Source organism: Oncorhynchus tshawytscha, linkage group LG04, assembly GCF_018296145.1.
Source record: "Oncorhynchus tshawytscha isolate Ot180627B linkage group LG04, Otsh_v2.0, whole genome shotgun sequence".
In the NCBI taxonomy this organism is placed as follows: Eukaryota; Metazoa; Chordata; class Actinopteri; order Salmoniformes; family Salmonidae; genus Oncorhynchus; species Oncorhynchus tshawytscha.
The window spans coordinates 57,122,174-57,135,481 of NC_056432.1; positions in this window are offsets into that span (position 1 = coordinate 57,122,174).

Here is a 13,308-nt window from a genome sequence, read left to right on the forward strand (position 1 = left end):
GGCGTAGTGTGTTACCAATTGTTTTCTTGGTGACTATGGTCCCAGCTGCCTTGAGATCATTGACAAGATCCTCCCGTGTACTTCTGGGCTGATTCCTCACCGTTCTCATGATCATTGCAACTCCACGAGGTGAGATCTTGCAAGGAGCCCCAGGCCGAGGGAGATTGACAGTTCTTTTGTGTTTCTTCCATATGCAAATAATCGCACCAACTGTTATCACCTTCTCACCAAGCTCCTTGGCGATGGTCTTGTAGCCCATTCCAGCCTTGTGTAGGTCTACAATCTTGTCCCTGACATCCTTGGAGAGCTCTTTGGTCTTGGCCATGGTGGAGAGTTTGGAATCTGATTGATTGATTGCTTCTGTGAACAGGTGTCTTTTATACAGGTAACAAACTGAGATTAGGAGCACTCCCTGTGCTCCTAATCTCATCTCGTTACCTGTATAAAAGACACCTGGGAGCAAGAAATCTTTCTGATTGAGAGGTCAAATACTTATTTCCCTCATTAAAATGCAAATCAATTTCTAACATTTTTGACATGCGTTCTTCTGGATTTATTTGTTGTTATTCTGTCTCTCACTGTTCAAATAAACCTACCATTCAAATTATAGGCGGATAATTTCTTTGTCAGTTGAAAAACGTACAAAATCAGCAGGGGATCAAATACTTTTTTCCCTCACTGTAACTCTGGCAGCATCCAAGGGGATTGAATTTTTGTGGTCTACACTTAAACTTGGAGGTGACATACTGTCCCCGTGAGTGACAGAACACTGAGCTAATCATGGCGCAACTAGAGAACATTACCAATACCTACGCTTCATATTTTCTGCTGGCTGCCCCACCATCCCAGAAAGCACTGAGCTAGGCTGAAACGTCTGCATTTTGGAGCTGGCCTACTCAAGAAAGCAAAAAAGAGACCATGTTTGTATTAACTCAATGATTTTTCTTTTTACTTTGTTTGTAAGCTGATATGCGATGTGTTAATGCCAAAATAACATGCAACCCCCCCCCAAAAAAAAATGTGGGGCTCAAAACAGGTGAACGGGTCGTCACTAAACCTAAGGTAATGATGGGAAGAAAGAGATGTATGTCTAAATTGTGTAATATGTAACCAAGGCTTTGTAGCATAGACTATAGTAAACCATGGCTGGCTTTGGTTACATTCTGCCACAACAGCAACGTGCCAGCTATATGAGGGGATAGTAGTCCTAGTTGGGCAAGTTAATATGCACATGATGGAAGTTAGAGGTAAAACATACAGTTATAGTCGACTGATAACTAAAACTAAGAAGGATAGAGTGACTAAAATGTAACTAAGACTAAAAGGTATTTTAGTCATAAAGACTAGAGAATAAATCTAAAATAGCTGACAAAATTAGCACTGCCGTCCAGGTTGTTGTGCATAGCATGATCATTCACGTAGACTTGAGGGAAATAAAACCATGCCAAATATGATTGTAGATCTTCATACTATGCATCCCGTACAGTAATTTGGTGTGCACAATTACCGATATTTATGCATAAGAAAATGTATGTGCTCAAGTGGAAGTGCTAAGTAGAAGCTGTATTGATGTGGAGATCCTGTGGGTCTGTTATTCAGATGCTGTCACTTCAGGCAACACCTCCTCCAACAATCAATAACCCACCCACCTGGGAACTCTGCTGCTGCAAAGAACGCTATAAAGGGGGGTGGAGAGAGAGATCTTCTAGAGCAATGACGCATCTGTATTAAAGGCAACAGATACCTACCTGCCTGCTGTAATGGAAACCTGCTGCAATGGATACCTGCTGCAATGGATACCTACTGTAATGGAAACCTACTGTAATGGATACCTACTATAATGGTTACTTGCTGTAATGGATGCCAGCTGTAATGGAAACCTTCTCTAATCGATACCTGCTGTAATAGAAACATTATCTAATGGATACCTGCTGTGAGGTTTTGAGTGGATGTGTTTTTGTTTGCATTTGTGTTGTTGTTTTTTAACTTCAAATGGGTATACAGGTTTATTTGTTATTATTGAAAAGCACCGCAGGAGTAAAAATATGGATACTGAAAATCAATAAATACCTACCAGAGCCCAATAAGTAAATAAATAATTTAAGCCCAATTATCCTTTTTGACTAGGGTGTGTAACACATGGAGATTATGAGGCCTAGTGATCTCAGTCAGGAGTGCTGTGGCACAGGGTCTGCTACCATGGCCTTTCAACACTGTGGCACTTCCATCTCCACAAGGAAACAATTCTCCTTCACAGGGCTCTCTGAAATAATTTACAGAAACCTGTATGCAAAACATTTGGAGACTATGCAAAAAAAATGTGTTAATAAACTTCCAAAGGGAGCTGTATACATCAATATTCCATCACCCCGCTTTAGTTCTGATATGAAATTTTCATAATCTAAGGCTTTTAAGAGGCTTCATAGTTTTACCAAAGCAGCATTCCAAGATTCTATATGACTGACTCTTACACTCACTCTTTTAGCTTACATTTACAGAGAGCTCATCATACCTTTTGAGCGGGATTGAGTTACATTATGTACCATGAGCACATTTTGATAAAGCCTTTCTAAAAATGACAAAAAAACAAATACCAGTCTTTGTCTAATTATGTTTTTCAATCATTTAATTTTCTCAGTCGTGTCATGAAGAGACGACACATTGCAAATACTGGTATTGCAGTCATCAGCAACGCTGTGGGTGGGATTGTGTGTGTACTCCCGAATTGTGTGCGTGTTATGCAATAGGTGTGTGCATGTTGCTGTTTCATAACAATCATTCCTCACATGGAGGGTGCATTATTGTTTCATCATGAGGACATTAACATGATGGAAAGCTGTGACAGATGTGTGCGGATCATTTAAATATTAGTCATGTAACTGCAAATTAAATGTCATTTTGATTTCCCACAGTGACTGCCAAAGGACCAATAGGCATAGGGGCAATAATCAAAATGCGTGCTAAGCCATTCGTCAAGGGCCGTGTCAGAGACCTCCGTTTCAGCACTCTCAGCATCCAAAAGACACTAATTAGTAAACCCTCTGCGCTTTCAAGATAAACGGAGTCAGAAAATGCTTATTATTCTAGCTAGAAGAATGTATTTTTTAAATTCACTTCTCACACAGCAAGACTGTGGCATGGACTGTGTTAAATGTGTCATACCGGTATGCTGGGTTCAAGTGAAAGCAAAAAAGCGGAGAGAGCGAGAGAGAAAGATTAAAAAGAAAGGGTGGTCGGATACAGTTGCTTTCAAATTGTTGGGTCTCACAGTCACAATGTGTTTGATTATACAGGAAGGGATGTTCAATCAAAACCATCCCATTTAACCCAGTCAAGGATATCAAAGAGGTTAATGCCTGTTTGCGTGAGATTGATGCCGTGCAGGTGTTTGTACACATGCATATACACACACTCTCATTCAAATGCACACACGTGCACACACACACACACACACACACACACACACACACACACACACACACACACACACACACACACACACGTAAATAGTGCCATACATGCACTCAAACATATTCAGTTGGCCTTGCTGTGTTTTTTATTTGTTGTCTTCTGTTTTCCTTTGTCTTTGTCTTTTTTCTCTTTTGTTCATTTTGTTGATTGTTGGTGCATTGGGGGAATGGAATTATTTAATTACATTTTTCTGGGGAGGGGGGACTGTGGGGGAGGTCTCGGATGGTTGAGGGGCAGCTCTTGGGGAACTGTGGGGGGGTATCTTGTAGGGCTGGTGGCCTGGCGGTTGGTAGCTTGGGCCGGTGGCTGATAGGTCGCTGGTTCAGGTCCCTGTTTTTGACCTTGTGAGAGATCTGTCGACGTGCCCTTGAGCAGGGCGTTGACCCTGGTTGCATTGTGGGTCACTCTGGATGGGAGTCTGTCAGATGACTAATGTGATGTAGATGTTGAGCAGCTTCACTGCAAGTAGGTTGTATGTTTTCGTATTCTATAAAATACAAATATATAAAAAAACAAGAGACCAACTTCACCAGTATCAGATAGTACTCTCTCCATGACATTTTATTTTGTTAATCACATTTTCAAATCCCACTTTCTGTAAAGTATACAGCAACATTTGCCTCTGCTCCGTGTGGGGGCATACGGTATACTGACATTTAGGTTAGATACATTTTTCTGCTAATATCATGGAACATTTGTCAAATATTGTCAAAGCACATTTCTTTAGTTGTCGAAGTAGAAAATGAACGCAGCCTGTCTCATATTCCGCAGCATGGTGTAGGTCTTTGTGTTCTTGTGTTTATGCGTGCATGTGTTTGTGTGATTGAGCTTGGAAGAACTGATCCCACCGTGCCTGTCACCCACACCTCATAAATATCCTGTCAGATGTGTTCCCTTGTCGGCTTGGACATGTTTTTGTTGTTGTTGTTGCATCGAACGTCACGGATTCCTAATGAGGCATTCAACAAAAAGACCATTTTGTTTGGTCCGATGTGATGCTTACCACACTGAGATGACACTGTTGTGAAGACAGATTTTGTTCCACTTAAAGCCGGTTTCACATCATAAAAACAAGAACGTCATTGTACTAGACTAGCCATTGTTTTCCAATGGCGGGAGAGCGCATGCAACAGCTCTTAAGGGTTGCACTTACCTAAGCAACGTGTGGCACAGCACTTTAGGACGGGTTCCAAACCATTTGAACTCACCGCTATGCAGTCAGCAAAATAAAACTAAAGCCCCCCCCCCCTACACGTGTATAATGTGCAAAGAAAGACAATATCAATATTTTGCTCAATCACCCTCTAGCTAACACAGCTGCATCCAATGAAAATGTTACTGGTGCTCATTGTATGAAGATGTTTTCCTTGCAAGATAGATTTGTTACCTGTACAAATGTTGTACTGACATGCCTCTGACAGTGCCAACACGAGTTACAGAGGATCATTTGAGATGCATAGACTCTAGCTCAATCCAAATATACAGACAAAGACTGTAGACTCTAGCCCAAATATACAGGCAAATAGTGTATACAAACAACACATGTTGCCAGGTGCCGTACATACAGAGTATGGTGTGTGTATCACAGGAGGTTAATGGCACCTTAATTGGGGAGGACAGGTTCGTGGTAACAGCTGGAGTAGAATGGTATCAAATACATCAAAGACGTGGGTTCCATGTGTTTGATGCCATTCCATTCACTCCTTTCCAGCCATTATTATGAGCTGACCTCCCCTTAGCAACCTCACTGGTGTGTATGCCTGTATGGAGGATGGGATTTGAATGTTCCAGGTATGTGAAGGTATATACTGTATGTATGTGTGCATTATCTTTAGTTGGATGAATCACACGGCCAAAAGAATATATGCTGATGTAAATGCTATGTCCCTAAGGTTAGGTGTAAAATGTAATTACCTTGTGATGAAGGAGCATGCCCCACAGCTATTCTAGTAATGCTGTCATTTTTCAATAAGCGTTTCTAATTCAGGAAATATTATTTATATATTATTTTAAACTTAAAGATGGAGGGGACAAAGTGCTTTGAGTTCACTCCATAAATGTATTTCCACTTTGATACTGCATGAGTAATGAAGAACCAATCAATAAGGTAATCCACTTCTCAGCAGGACATATTTGAAAGTACTTGCTTTGCAAAAGTTCTTTCAAAAAGTTAACTTGGATGTCTTTCTTTTTTTTGGGGGGGGGGGAATAAATGCCCCAGTGAGCACGTATCCTCAATTTCAATTACCTGAGAGCATTACGCAGGTAGTCACCCATTCACCTGTGATACATTTCAACTTATTCCCAGTAGCACTGGCAAGGGTACCATTTCCTGTGAGTGGACAGCAACATCAAAGTCCAATTAAGGTTATGTGGGTGTAATGGTATGAAATGTGAGGGTCTTTTTCTATTCTCAGAACTCCCTCATTTGTTCCATTCTTTGTATTATATTTCATTATTCCATTGATGAATGGAGGGTTGTGCGGAGGGGCTTTCTCCAAGGTAGGTCAGGGAGAGGTTTCCACAGCAGGTGGCCTCTCTCACTGTGCCTTTGGTGGAGGGGGGTGTAATTAGTGTTTGGTGAGTTATGTCTGAAGCACAAGGCACATGCAGGAAAGGAGAGGCTGTTTGCAATCAGATTGTCCCCTTAGCATAGTAAAGAGGTTCAATGAAAACCTCTCTACACTGTACTGCTGACACACACACACACACACACACACACACACACACACAAACACACACGGACCCAGACACACACACACACACACACACACACACACACACACACACACACACACACACACACACACACACACACACACACACACACACACATGCACGCACACATACACACAAAGACACACACACTCTTAGCGGGGTGTCCTGAGTCACAGAATGCATAAAATATGAACAATTCAGAGATTTACATTAACGTCTCTAACTCTCCTTGGCTATGCCTAGTGAGGTAAAAAGGTGTCCAGGAACATAACGACCCTAATAGTACTTCAAAATAACAATACAAGGTGATTTTCAAAGGAATTCGTTTCCAATGACCGATACCTCATCGTAACGTTGTGCTCGTTCTATTTAAGCTTGCACAGTTGTATATTCTACACACCTCCAATGCAAAAACGCTCAGAAAATACATTAGAAATGTTCATTGTAGATCCTTGATTGATAAGCATCTTAGGTAGAGATAGACCTTCGATGTTGTTGAACCAATGACACACAACCTTGACCCTGTTCACCTTGGTTGGCTTCATTTAATCGTCAATCTAATTGACCATTCTACCTCCCTACAGCAATATGGTAATGAGAAGCACGAATACTACTAGAATAGAATGTAATTACGGTTGAGTTATTTTCGGTTTTACAATAGCGTGATAATGTGTGATACCACCAGATATAATTATTGCAATAGAATGAGGCTATTTAGAGCATTTATGCCAATCTCTACTCTTAGGGCTGGACTCAATCCGTATCGCCGAAGTATTGTGGACGATCCGTGTTAAAATGTAAAGGTAATTTCTGATTGAGCTGACATTATGCAGCGTTTATCGTGAATGCAGTCTCCGCAACTGTGAGAACATTGCATTTAATTATAAATCCCACTATAAATCGGATCTCCAGTGCTACGGATTGAATAGGGCCCTTACTGTGGTATCTGTTACTCATTATGTAATCTCTGACCACTGAAATGTGTGACAATAGGGTTAAGTAGAGAGATGTGTTCTTTCAGAATCTGGGCAGATATCTGATTAAATCTTTTCAGGGGGGAAAAATCAATAGATGGACACTTGTTTAGGCCCGTTTAGAAAGATGGTTCACCATGCCTGATTTAGTAGATTTTGGATAGCACCAGTCTATCCCTATCTTCCTTTCACATTCTGCTTGCGTTTTTTTTCTTTGTCACTCATTAAATCAACTACAGACTGTTTCCCAAAAAGACAAATGCAAGCTGGATGACTCACACATGAATAAACACATGGTCTTGGTATGTCGTGCAGTGGCTAAGATGGCTGAGTTGATGTAGTAATCACTTTGCAGTGCAATACCATTACCCCAGAGGGTGGTTTGCAGCAGGACCATTTGAGGAGTCTAACCATCCCCAGTGAAGTAGCAGTAAATCACAGTGTGAGCTCATCTATACTGTGGTAATACACTGTGTCTTCCCATGACCCTGGGCCACACTGAGGTCACACCCCATGAGTGTAACTGCTCAACAGGCCAGAGGTCAGGAAAAACTGCATTTATATAAAGAGAAACAATATGCCGACATTTCCAAGCACGACGCCTATTCCACACTGCTTAATCAATATCAACCTGTTCACGATCAGCATGCCATACTACCAGCATGCCATACTACCAGCATGCCATACTACCAGCATGCCATACTACCAGCATGCCATACTACCAGCATGCCATACTACCAGCATGCCATACTACCAGCATGCCATACTACCAGCATGCCATACTACCAGCATGCCATATCTTTTTTGAATCAGCATCACACCGCTGTGAACATATGAACCATTTAATGGGGACTGTATAACAACTTCTAAGACCTTTGCTGACAGAATTCCATGCATGATGGAATGATGGAAACATCATTATCCTGTGTGCCTTAAATCAAAGAACTTAGAAAAGAACGGAATGAAGCCACATGATGGCCCACATCCTTCAAATAGCAAGAGGCCTTTTGAATAAAGACTTGAGCATTTCTGTAAAAGGTCAAACTACCACGTCACTTCTCCCATGAGGCCTTGTCAATTCCCCGTTAAGAGTGGCTAGGTGGGTCTTTGATTAATGCCATTCAAAGGAAACAACGCCGGCAATCAGCTTAGTCAGGTGTCCACTGTGAAGATGGTTTTGTGCACTGAGAATGCTGTTTTGTGCACTCCACCGACTAAGAGTGAACCACACATCTCTGGCCTTTGTAGACTTTTAATACAATGTTTAATTCAATGTTATCTGTAGCTGTTTTGTTTGTTATTGTGGTCCAGTCATGGTTTTGCTGTGACGTTTGCTCTCTGTGTGACATACGTAAAATAGCCAGGCCTCTGTGGACTCGCAGAAAAGAGTCCTGTGTAGTTCAGTTGGTAGAGCATGGCGCTTGCAACCCCAGGGGGGCCAGTATGAATAAAGCATGAAAATATATGCACTCACTACTGGATAACAGCATCTGCTAAATGACTGAAAATAATTTCACCCTGTCTAGTCTACACATAAAAAGGTAATTTTGAGGGAGAAATTCTAACAAAACACTGAGCGACCAGTTACCATGCAACAAATCAGGGAGTATCAGTTCAAGCATAGTACACAGAGCCACAGAGGATTCTTACTGTGATATAAAAATGAATGAAGTCCCTCCATTGTGCCTGACCTGGCTCTACACTGTGCAGTTAGAACATAGGGGAATTGGGTGGGTGATTTTGATGCCACTGGGCTAAACAGAAGCCTCGGGCGCCACACAGATCTCTTCCGAGCCTCAATATCCCCCAGCTTTTACTCTGCAGGGCCAGCTTTGAACAACAGGGGCTCAGATCTGCAGCCTGATATTTACCAGGAGCTGACAGCGAGCTAAGATTGATTTCATTAGTTCATGTAAATTATATCTTTAAGGTCATATGCATTTCCCAAGCCCCCACTGACCACCCGTATGCCTACCGCAGGCCAGAACAACTCAGAATCAACAACAAAACAACAGGATGAAAAACACGAGGAAAGTAAACATAATGACAGATGGGTACATGGCAACTTCAGAATTCTCACCGCCCGTCTCACCGCTCTCGGCAGAAGGCCCAGCTGAATGTTGACAGATTCTGGAGAAGTCAAAGACAGAATAACAATCGATGCCACATACTTAGTGAGACCTTCTGAGTTCTGTAAAATAATGCAGGGACACTGCTGAAGGAGAAAGTTAGGAACCCTCTCCTCACTCTCTCAGTATCTCTACTGGCAAATAATCGTTCATTATGACCTCGTTGTGTTACGACCACAAAGTTGACATAGCAGATCAAGCTGTAGTAACCCCCCACAGTTCATGTTTGGCCCAGATGAAGCACACTGTGATGTTCTTTATTGTCAGTGCATGACACTCTCATTGATCACATATGCTGTTTTTCTCATGCATTGGTGAGTCTTGCTTTGTATTGTTCAGGCACAGAAAGTTGCATTGATGTGAAACTCAAGATTAAACACTGATGCATTAATAATAGGCAGGGCAAACGCGATTTGGTGATTTCTGGTATATCATCAAGATAAATACAACGAAGCACATCTTAAGACTCATTCAGCAGTTTTTACCTGATTAAGTGCAATACCACTAGCACAGCTGAAAAAACACACGGAATCTGGAAATAATATGTTTTCACTGGTAGAGGACAAATTGTAGAACACAGCCAGCTACATTTTGAAGTGTTGCATTTTGATTGAAGTGGGTCGCCAATGAGGTAAGTGTAGCACAACACTGTTTTGCTAATCACTCATATAATTACACGTTGAAATCAATAGAACGGAGGCTGAACGTTTGGGTTGTACGCTCTGTTTAAACGTGGTCAAAACATCCGCTTGTGTAATGTAGTAACACATACTGTCCACATCAAGGAAAGCAGCGTAATATAAATGAATTAGAGATAGCAAAATAATTCAACATCTTAATTTAGGATGCTAGTAAATGAAGCAAACTCACACATTTTTACAATAATCACATATATTTCTCACTAGTTTAACCATATTGAGATCGGGCACACACTGGTTGAATCAACGTTGTTTCCACATCATTACAATTAAATTATGCCAAACCAATGTGCAATAGATATTGAATTGACGTTTGTGCACAGTGGGTGTGCAGCAGCCCATTCATTCGACTTTCCTATTAATAAGTCAAGCTTAGTACAGAGCGGAATTTAGGTTTGTCTTTTGAATCAATTCACAAAGCAATCAGTTAAAATGACCCACATATTGAAACATTCTTAGTTACTGTTATATGCTAATGAGCAATGCAAGACAACGCTAAACCATGCTAAAACATGGGGTGAACTTTGGGGTGTATCTTTATCCACGATCTCATTTCAAATGTAATCGTGATGCTGTCAGTTGTAAAGAAGCTCTTGTTCTGGAGCCTGTCAGGCTAGGTTGCAGGTATAGGGTAAGATGACAGCTGTCGAGACTAATCTCTGGCTGCATTTCATACTTGCATCTGCTAATTCAATTTGAGCATTCCGCTTCCTTGTGCTCCCGAAGGATATGAGCGGTTTGAATGGACGTTCGCAAATAGCCTGTCACCATGGGAAATGGACAGGCAGAGCAATAAAATATAGATTTTTCAATATTCTAATAAAACATTTTTTTTGTTGATCCTAATGACCATTGAAATGTGCAGATGACGTACGTTATAATGTCAGGAGAAACCTATTAATAGGATTAGGCTGTGAGCAGAATCATTTTAGTCAGTTAGGGCAAAGTTGTTGTCAAACAAAGTTTGTTGGAATAAAGCTAATGGATTAATTTTATTTGACTGTGTGTGTCAGTTCTCAGGCAGCTCTCAGGTGGGTAGCCAAGGCAACACCCCTGGTTCACAGATACTGTCATTTAGAGTTGGAATTTACATTAGGGTGGCAGTAGAAACCTCTGGCACCAAACCTAGCCGTTCAAATACTGTCATCCTCCAGAAATACATTTAAATCAAAAGCTTTATCCACTTCTATCAGTATGGATGTTTAGATGTACAATGATAATGGCCCTCAATGAATATGGAAGGATGTAGAGATGGCCAACGTTATGTAAAAAATGATGTTGTAAAGTAAATGTATGACCGAAATCTGAACTCATACATATGGGGATGATTTATGTATTTTGAAAGTCATACTGTATATCTTGAAATCTTGATTGGTGACAAAAAAAAAACAATTTTGGAACTATGTCAACAATGGACTAATGAGTCCGCCGAGGCAGTAGGGATGACCAGGGATGTTCTCTTGATAAGTGTTTGAATTGGACAGTTTTCCTGACCTGCTAATCATTCAAAATGTTAAGAGTAGTTCTGGATGTCAGGGAAAATGCATGTAGTAAAAAGTACATCGTTTTTGGGTGGATATAGTGAAGTAAAACTACAAGTTGTCAAAAGTATAGTAAAGTACAGATACCCCAAAATACTACATAAATAGTACTTTATACCACTGCTTGAGGGCCAGTTTGGGGAATTGTGTCTTAATAAGTTTTTGTTTTTTATTTGAGTCTACAATCCCATGTTTTCTGAGAGAACATTAAAATAGGGGATGTAATGTTACAGTGGAATCATGTCCTCCTCTTCCTTCTTAATATGACACAGGCCTAGCTTTTTAAGACAATTTCAACCATGGATTAATGAAACAAATACAAAAATATAGTTTTGGGGTGTCATTTTATATTTTAACAGTTACTTTTGATACTTAACTATATTTAAAACCAAATATTTCTAGACTTTTACTCAAATAGTATTTTACTGGGTGACTTTCACCTTTACTTGAGTCCTTTTCTATTAAGGTGTCTTTACTTTTACTGAAGTAAAAGTTGCTTACCTGGTTACTTTTTCCACCACTGCCCTCAAATACAGAAATTGTGTACACAGATTTTTAGAACATTGAATTAGTTTGGTCTACATTACAAACAGGAAGAAGATATTTCATATATCAATATTTCATAATTATTTAAGTGCACTGCTCACTTAATCTTTCTGACAAAACAACAGCTACTACTGTATATCAGTTAATGCACAACCTCTGAAGGCTTTATGTCATTCTGACCTGATCAGTAATGAAGTGAATAAAGATAACTTCTGTTGCTGTTGGACAGGTACATATTATTTTCAAGTCCCTTACTGTCACGTTCTGACCTTTATTTCCTTTGTTTTGTCTTTATTTAGTATGGTCAGGGCGTGAGTTGGGGTGGGCAGTCTATGTTTGTTTTTCTATGTTTGGTTTCTGTTTCAGCCTAGTATGGTTCTCAATCAGAGGCAGGTGACGTTAGTTGTCTCTGATTGAGAATCATACTTAGGTAGCTTGGGTTTCACTGTTTGCAGGTGGGTGTTTGTGTCCGTGTGAGTGTTTGTTGCCACACGGTACTGTTTCGGTTTTTGTAGATTTCACGTTATTGTTTTTTGTTTGAATGTTCATTGGTCTTTATTAAAAACATTATGGACACTTACCACGCTGCATCTTGGTCCGATACTTACTCCTCTTCAGACGAAGAGGAGATTTGCTGTTACACTTAACTTAGCCCTCACTCTGTTACCTGTGTTTTATGATGTGGGTTGCTCATGAGACTGCAGGCTGCTCTGGCAGAGAGGCTTCTATTTTAGTTTAGCCCAGAGTGACAAGCAAAACTGAGATATAACTGAAGCTGATGTCAAGGCTATGTTGCTTTTTTTGCCATAAAACCCACACTGTGATATCAGCCACCCGTGACAAACAAGACATGCCTGTTATCAATGAGTCAGGGAAATATTTCTGTAAGATTATAGTTTCCGAGCTAAGGTTGACTTCTACCCTCTCTTCCATCTCCCTCAGTAACTTGTAGAGTCCATCAAAAATTGGATCATGAATTATGTGCGAGCTATGTGCGAGTATCCAAGGGATTGTTTCTACCTTTATGAAGTTCCAATAGTCATAGAATCAGTATCTAGAACCCTCAAATTCAAATCTGGTCCTCGAAGCCAGTTCAGCTGCTTTGTTTCCTTTCATTTTCCCCCTCTAATCAGCAACTGATTTCGACCTGGGACACCATGTGGGTGCAATTAATTATTAGGGAGAACAGAAAACCAGCAGGCTGTGGACCTCGTAGGGTAATATTTGAATA